This window comes from Lates calcarifer, linkage group LG3 (assembly GCF_001640805.2).
Source record: "Lates calcarifer isolate ASB-BC8 linkage group LG3, TLL_Latcal_v3, whole genome shotgun sequence".
Taxonomy (NCBI): domain Eukaryota; kingdom Metazoa; phylum Chordata; class Actinopteri; family Centropomidae; genus Lates; species Lates calcarifer.
Window position 1 is genome coordinate 17,787,444 of NC_066835.1, and position 8,870 is coordinate 17,796,313.

General features: G+C 39.2%; 1 long non-coding RNA gene across 1 annotated transcript in view; it reads right to left on the reverse strand.

Moving 5' to 3' along the window:
- Nucleotides 1-3,664, reverse strand: part of LOC108899569 (uncharacterized) — a 48,043-nt gene extending 44,379 nt beyond the window's left edge. The window contains exons 1-2 of the long non-coding RNA XR_001963577.2: nt 3,400-3,664; nt 2,400-2,466 (exon numbers count right to left, since the gene is read on the reverse strand). This is a non-coding gene — a long non-coding RNA (uncharacterized LOC108899569). The remainder of the gene's footprint in view (nt 1-2,399; nt 2,467-3,399) is intronic.
- Between the last annotated feature and the right edge of the window lie 5,206 nt (nt 3,665-8,870).

The window sequence follows — 8,870 nt, forward strand, 5'->3', positions numbered from 1 at the left end:
TCACCCATTCTGTTCTTGTGTTATGGTGGTGAATAATGGCCAAAAAAATGTTTCTGTCAAACATTATGATGTCACAATGAAGTTGACCTTTGACCTTTTGGATGTAAAATGTCACCACTTCATAATTTCATCCTGTTGGATATTTGTGTGAAATTTTGTCATAACTAGCGCACAAATTCTGGCCAAAAATGTGTTTTGTGACGTCACGGTGACCTTGACCTTTGACCTTTGGCCCCCAAAATCTAGTCAGTTCATCCTCCAGTCCAAGTGAACGTTTGTGCCAAATTTAAAGAAATTCCCTCAAGGTGTTCCTGAGATATCACGCTCACAACAATTGAACAGACAACTCTTGTCGCCAGTGTGGAGGCACAGAAACTGTTTTTCAGCAGCTGTAGAAAGCTTGGGATCATACTGATTTGAAGTAGTTAAATAATTAGCCAAAAAATAAGTAAACAAAATAATCAGCTGCAATTGGTTTTGGACTGTTTGTTGAACAAAACAGGCAATTTAAAGACATCACCATGGTCTCTCAGGAACATGTGATGGACATTTTTCATATTATTTGACATTTTTTTAAGCATACAATTAATCAAAATAATTGAGAAGCTAATTCATAGATTAATCGATGATGAAAATGCATGAATGTGTCTTTCTGCTTTTGTTTTCTCATCTCTAAGTACACGGACGCCTGATAAATGATGACTTCTCTTGATAAAATAATGTTGTAGTTTGCATATAAAACCACTGCAAGCACTTGATCCACTGAACTTTTGTGTGCATCGTTATCTTTGTGAGCTTAGTCGGCTATTTAACAGCCCTGCTCTTAATCCTGACTCTCCCCCACAGCCTGTGGCATCTATTCACACTTTTCCTGTGGACAGATTATGTATCCGGTCGCCTGACACTCTTAACTCATGCAGTGTTTGATCCACACCGACCCTAATTGCCCCCCTCCCCTCCCTCCCTTCCTCCATCCCCAGCAGCCCTGCATGTGTTCTGGATGTTTCCGTTGTGACAGCCCTTCTCCCTGACGCGTGGATGGAGCTGTCGTCCCGAGGGTCAAAGGGCAGCGGGGTCATGGGTTAACACCGCAGGCTGCGCTACAACAACAAACAAGTTGTCCAAAAATCCCAAAACAAGGGCTGAAAGGCTTCACTTTCTGGGCCTATAAATCCCATCACACCCTGAATACGCGGCTAACCTCTCGATTTCTGCGCTGATGTTGCCAACAGTCATGCCTCTTCTGAAACCTGGTGACGAGTTTATGTTGTCTTACAGGTGATAAATCTTGTCTCTGTGTCGCCATCCATTCACAAGCGTTGGAGTGAACCACATCGAGTTAATGGGGGATGAGGGTTAGCGTGCTGATCCCCGCTCGGATCAAATGTTTGCTCGGTGCTGAAAGCTACGTTCTGCCTGTTGGGATCAGGGTGTCTGTTTGTGTGCCTGAAGGTGTAGCGAACAGCACATCGTCCCCCCCGTGATGATGTGTTCTTCAATGGAGAGGTTAACAGGTTTGACCCCGCAACCACCAACCCCCCAAGGTATGACGGTCAAAGATGGACAGGTTAGGCAGACACACTGACAAACATGGCAACTTTAGCTGTTTTAAAATTAACTGTAGAAGAACAAAAAAATAATCACAGCGGATTTCATTAGATCAACATTGGACCACAACATCAAAGCTTCAAAAACCAAAAATATTCAATTTACAATGACTACTAGCATGGCTCTGTCCAAAGCTAAAACCAATCTGCCTCCCTCCACCTTAAAAGCTCACTAATTAATAGATTTTATCTCACTTGTTTAATCCAAACAAAAAACTTAAAGAATAGGTTCTTGATTTTTTTTTTTTTTTAAAGTCTGTCTTAAAACAACAGTCAGATGCTCGTATGAGCGTTAAAAGAGCTTTTTTTCTTAATGTGCTTCCACTGTAAGTGATGGAAAACAAAATCTACAGCCCTTTCTCTCCAAAAATGTATTAAAGGTTTATCTGGAGCGCTATACCTGCCTGCTGAAGCCTCACAGTCTTCAGATAAACTTTGGAGTATATTTTTACACAAAACAAAGGCTGTAAATTTTGTCTGTCATCACTTACAATAAAAAGCACATAAGAAGAGATCTTTTAATAACTAGTGCACCTGAATATTATGTGTATAAACGTGAACGCTGAAGTGGCTTACAAGAAACTACTTCCTTTTCCTAATTGATTAATCAAATAGAGCAATGAAAGCCTGATCTAACAGACTGAAGACTGCTTCTTCCCCAGAGCTGTTGTGCAATATCTTTTCATACTGCACTGCTTGTACTGTCACTCTTTACCTGCCTCAATCAAGTGTGTTTATTTAATGTATAGGCTCAAAAAGATGCAACCTCATCCTATTTATCTTGTTACTTACCTTGTGTTATCTTCTTTTCTGTTGCTGCCGGTCTCTGAGAGTCACCAAACATGATTTTGTGGTATGCCTACAAAGACAAATAAAGTGTTGTATGTATTAATCGGATAAAACTGTTAATTTATTCTGAAATTATACAGTTAACATTACAAGTGGAGACATATGAATTCAATCACTGTCATTCTAATACGTTTTCCAACAGGGATAAATTCTTGTTTACCATTATGAGAATAAACAGTTTGTCATGTCTGTAGTTTTACTACTGTTGCCAAACCCAGTGCTGCTATAAAAAGCATTTAGCACATTGCCAAAACATGTTAGGTCCAAACTAAACTGGCACCCGGTGATTTAACATCAGTCAATGTACAGAGAAAATCAAAGGCATGCAGCTGGGAAAAAACAACATTACTACATGTATCTACTGCCCTCTAGTGTAAAACACTGTCAAAACATCAGCTGCAACTTGTAAAGTGAGCAAATCACTGCAAAACAATTCATCTAAATATCACCAGCACCCACTGAAACTGCCTGATATAAAGCCACTTTTACATTACTATTCAATTAACTGTTCAAGTAACAATTAATATCGGTGTTGATAATTTTGACAATTTTATTATCAATTTATCGATTCATTGTTTCACATACAAAATGTCAAAACAACTGTCCATCCAAGGTGGCATCTTCATATGTCCTGTTTCTCCCACTAACAATAGTGTAAGTCTGCAACAAACCATTAACTTCAAAGTTACAATGTTTACCCATTTAATTGATGTAAGGAAACAAACATGAATCTAATTTGATAAACTGTAAGTCTCTGGTCGCAGGTTGTACTTGCTGTTGTACTTAACAGCACATTTCAAATTGCTTAAGGGGTCATAGCTATTATAAAATGGGGCACAAACTTTAATTTGAGGAGACAGCTCCAAAATATCGTACTGTACAGACACCGCAGGCTAACGTAGCTAGCAACAATTAGCAAAACTGATTAGTAAAGTCACATTACCTGGGACTACTGGGAACAGGTGAGTACTAATGGATTAAGTGTCACTTGGGCAGTTCTTCGGACTCTTAAATCAGTTTGCGTTGAGCTGGTTTGATTATTACTCTCACCACAACGGTTCTATTTTCAGTACACAATGTTTGTTTGTCTGTTAGCTTGTTATAGTAGACTCCACAGGCCACGGCCGCTAGTTGGTTTTAGCTGGTCTACGCGTTAACGCGTTCGAACGTGAGAACGTGTTAACGTATTCGAACGTACTGACGTGTACAACGTGTTAACACCTTGTCGCGTCTGAGGACGTAAGGCGTGACGTGTTAACTCTGTTCGAACGTTTGCGTTAACGCGTTTTTTTTGTTTTTTTTTTTTTTTTTTGTTTGTTTGTTTGTTTTTTTGCATAGTTAAAGTTTATGAAAATGTAATATTGTGGTTAGCATCTCAAAAAATGGCTACAATTCTTTCGCAAACAGTACATTTATTTGTATTTATTTTTTACATTCAGTTATTATTTTCAATACATCTTCTGAACATTTATTGGACATGTTTACTCTAAATTTAATGATCTCGTGAACACATTTTCAAGGATGGAAAATGGAGCCTGACTTTGCTTAGTAATCTGTCTCTGTCTTCACCTTAGTCCAAGAAAACAAATAAGCCTGATGTGTATTTTTACATTCCTCATTACAAAACCTGAATTTGAGTCAAATCCATCAGAGCAAGACATTTAAAAAAAAAGAAAAGAAAAGAACCCCAATTGTCCACTAGAGTGCAGTATCGCCCTATATATGCTGGACATTTAGACTGCAAGCCCTTTCATTCATTCAAACAGAAACAGCAAGCCTTGAATGCAGTATACATCATTCATAAATATGTGTTAGAATGAACGTTACCTTGTTAAAAAAAAAAAAAAGTGTAAGTATGCACATGTAAAAGTATTCATTGCAGATATATGACTTTCAAACAAGATATCTATTATTTTGTTTCATTGTTATTGCTGATAAATTCATATATACGCAAAGTTTAATTATGTATTGAAATGTTGTAAAAGTATAAAGTGGCACTGAATAGTACAGAGCCTCAAAAGTACTTGAGTAAATGTACTTAGTTACATTCAGCCACTGCTTGAAACCAACATTTAGATTTAATCGCTTTAGTCTCAGGAACTCCTGAAGGCCTGGTGGTGTGTTTGTAAGGAATCACTTTCAGATACAATTATATGTTTAATTAGAAAAACAAACACTCAGGCTCTTCCACTGTTTAATTAGTCATCTCTGTCACGTCAGCAGAGGATAATAATTAAAATCGTGATTTGATGTTTAATAAAAGAAACTGAAACTGGCCCGAAACATCATGTAATCTCACTGTGGTGTGTGTTTTCTTTTCGCCTCTGTGTCGTCTGCTGCTCCATGCAGGTCTTTAAGAGGGGGATTAGAGAGTCTGGGTGAGTCAGACCGACAGATGTGTCATCAGGTGAACCTGTCTGACTCCTGCAGTAACCACAGCTGAGCTTATTGGCCCCTCTCTGCCCGTCTGTGCCCTCGCTCTGCAGCCCCCGTTGTTGTAGTTCTCCTTTTCCTCGCCATTTTTTCTCCTCACTTCTGTTCCCTCCTGTCTGTGTCCTCTTTTTAAGCCTTTCACCCACTCCTGTTCTGTGAAGTCACTGCCCTCGTTTCACTCATTTCTTGCTCTCATTTTGATGCTTTTTTTTCCCCCCCTAATGCTGTTCATCATTTTGTTTTGATGTGGCTGCCCTTGTTTTCTTCCCTCAAAAAGCTGTGAATGGGATCATTTCCAACCTGAAGTACCCTTGCTGTTGCTGCACAAACTGACTGAACCCAAATTGCCTGAAAGTCAATATCAAAAGATGTCAGTGCAGGCTGCAGCACACAGGCGAACTATCAGCTTATAGCTTATTCTAGTTTAGAGGAAACAAAACAATTTAAGCTCCATTATAACAGCTGCAGTGTATTCAGAAATATGTCTAAAGAAAATAGAAGAAAGCCATAATTACTCCAAGAAAAACTAAAATGAAACATCAGAGGAAAGAGTAGCCCCTGCTGCTACGGAAAACTCATTTTAGGTTTCATTTCAGTGCATTCATGCTGCTCTGTTTTAAGAAAAAAAAAGAAATAAAATCAGTGGGTGTGTGACAGAAAGGCAAGGCAGATCCACTGTGCGTTTGGATCTGGATTAAAGAGTCTGTGATGAGAGCAGAAAAAAATACAGCTGCTGGGCTTCATTTGTAACAGAAGCCCTACTGCAAAAAAAAGGACAAAGCAGGAAACAATTTGTTTTATCGACTGCACCAGTCTTCTTCCCCTGCTGCAAAATGTGGGACATGACAGTACAAATCGCAATTACATAATGAAACTAGGTCAAACAACAGCAAATGAGATGATGGCAAAAAAAATTTCTGACCCAAAATTTGGATTGTAGACGAGGTGCAAACCAGGGGAACCTCAACCATCAGAACTGACTTTGTTTTTAAAGCTAACACGGACATTTAAGCTTCTCAGACGTGTATGAATGGGTTTTATATCAGCTGACTTAATATAACAAATGGTTGGACGTAGTTTGATGCCATTCATCCACATTTAATCTCAGGATTTAAAGAATGAAATGTCAAAATGGGGATTAAGGCGACACCAACGGTCATCAAAGGTCGAGTTTCCTGCCTCCTGGCTGTTGTTGTAAAGTGGTGATGTGCATGTGTGTGTGTGTGTGTGGTGGTGTGTGTGTGTTGGGGGGGGGGTCATTCATGTGTGGACAACAACAGTTCTTTTCATGGCCGTCAGTGTATCCGGGTCAGCTGTGCAGGAGATGCTGAGGGTCCTGCAGCTGGTGGAGGGAGCGAGAGGGAAGGGCAGCAGAGAAAATGAGGACGGAGAAGGAATAGTAGAGAGAGAGAGAGAGAGAGAGAGAGAGAGAGTGATGTGTGTGTGTGTGTGTGTGTGTGTGAATGAGGAGATCTCCCCTATACAGCTCCACCAGCCAATCAGTCAGCTCACACTGATATAAAACCTGAACAGAGGAGGAAACAAAGATGGGTTTATGCCAGAGGAGGAGCGTCTCTGCTTGTTTTGTCTGCATCTTGTTGACTCAGGCTAAAACCAGTCAGTCTGTGTTTTATTTGGGTTTGAACATGCGATTGCAGCTCAGTAATCCACACATATAACACCAGACATGTAAAATCATTCACATCTTCAGATTTAGAGCAACTGTCTGGAAATTCTTTATCAGATACAGGATGTGTCTTTTCCAGCAATTTTCTACTGCTAGGCAATATACTTCTTTATTTATTCATTTATTTTATTATTGGCACCTATAATTTAGTGGTTACTCTATTTTTGCTCCTCTTTTTGTTGCTTTTGTTGTTGCAGCACTGTCTGTTTTACTCCTTTACTGCATTATGTTTTTTGTGTTTTGTTATTTGTATGTGTAAATAAACTAATCCTAAAGAGATGTTTATACTGTCTGCAGCTCTCTGCTCTCAGCCTTGTTTTGAAGTCCAGTCTGTTAATTGCCATGTTTGGTGTGTCTGAAGAATTGACTGGTGTTTCAACATTATTGCACCTTAGCATCATTTAATGCTTTGAGGCATATTTCGTCTCCACTTGAAACATCCAAATCCACCCTCTACTGTCTCTTGGTGAGAAGATTTGAGAAATCCCTCACATCCTTTTAACTACAAAAAATTAACTCAATTAGCCGATTTTTACTGTGACCACGATGCCAAAGCATTGTTGTTACACTAACATCATTATTTATTTCATTTGGTTATCTCTCAACATTTTGAGAAATGCACTTGTTAGCATTCTTGTTGAGAGTAAGATGAGTAGATTGATACCACTCTCATGTGTGTACAAAAGGTATGAAGCTACAGGACAGTGTAGCTTAGCTTAGCTTAGCGCAATGGCTGGAAACAAAGGAAGACTGCTGTCTTGGCTTCTGTCCAACAGTAACAAAACCTCTAAAGCATGCTAATTAGCACATCATAACTATTTTGTTTTAGAAAAACAAGAGTAAAAACAGTGCTAGGCTAGTTGTTTCTGTTCTGTATGCTAAGCTAAGCTAACTGGCTGCTGATATGAGAGTGGTATGGTTGTGTTGTCCTGTGTGTGGGTTGGATGTGGATTTAAAAAGAGCTGTTCTGAAGGCACAGTAGGGGAGTTCTGGTCTTTCTGAGGACATTAAATTAAGGTTTCTCTCTTCTGGAGGATGACTCAGTGATAAAAGCTGTGGACAGCTGCTGGTTTGACAGCTTGTTTGAGAAGCTGCCAAACAAGCTTTTAGACACATTCTCCAAGGTTATAAAGTGATTCATGATCAATCAGATGAGTGGCTTTGACCAAAAAGCTTCCAATAAACAAACTCTTCAGAGGTGCTTTGTTATGGTCGTCCTATTTTGTAGCTTTGGAAGAGAACAGCTAATAAATCTTTACAGTTTAATAATGTCTTTCTTCTCTTTTGTCCTTGATGGGAGATTTGTGTTGAACCAGGGGGAAGAAGACTCACTTATAGAGTCACATTTACACTATATGACAGGTTTGAAGGCATCAACATGGTCTGATTTCTTGATTTGTTAGGGTATTTTCTTCTCCAAAAGGCTCGTGAAAGCAGAAATGTGCAGCTACAAACAGATATATAGCATACAGTGTTAGGGAGGGCTGTCCTTCTAATGTATTTGTGCAGCTTTACAAGCTAGCACGGCTGTTTACACCTTTAGAGCTAATTTTACTGGCGTTATTTATTTTTGGACAGGCCAAAGAAAAGACTTCTCTGATTAACCTGCTTCTTAGAAGACAAGAGAAAACCAGATCGAAGGTTAAGTATTAGTCAACTCAGTGTAAGTCAGACTGTTTGCAGCCTGCATTCGACTGGAATTTAATTATTTTGAATTGACAGCGATGAGGGTGCTGTTAAGGATCTTCTGCACACTACTACACTTCTTATCTCATCTGCCAATTATCATTTGTTTATTTTGTTTGTTCCCTTGCCTCTGACGATTTCCTGCCTCCAGGGAATCTTTGGGAAGCAACATTATCTTCTGTCTTCCCAGAAAAGTCTTTAGCAGTCCATTAATGTCAAAGAGCGATGGAAGACTTTGGAGTCTTTGGCAGGAGAATCCAAGAATTGAAGCAGTTTCTAGTAATTACAGCAACAATAACAACAAATTTCTAATCAATCACTTGTTCAGAGCTCCGGACTAAAACATGACCGAATGGTGTATATTACCCATGATCCCTGGCTTCTAGAGCAGGAAGTGCTGTCGCTGTAACAAACACACTAAACTCCATTTAAAATTCTTGATATTTTCAAAGTTTCCCGGCTGGATGTCAGAGACGAACGCTGGTTTTTAATGACGTCTCAGTCTTTTTAACTGATCTACAGTTCAGATTTACTCTTAAACTTGCTGGACCTGATTCCAGCAGTTTAACCTGCTGACTATCATTCAGTTAGAGGGAGATTGTACTGTT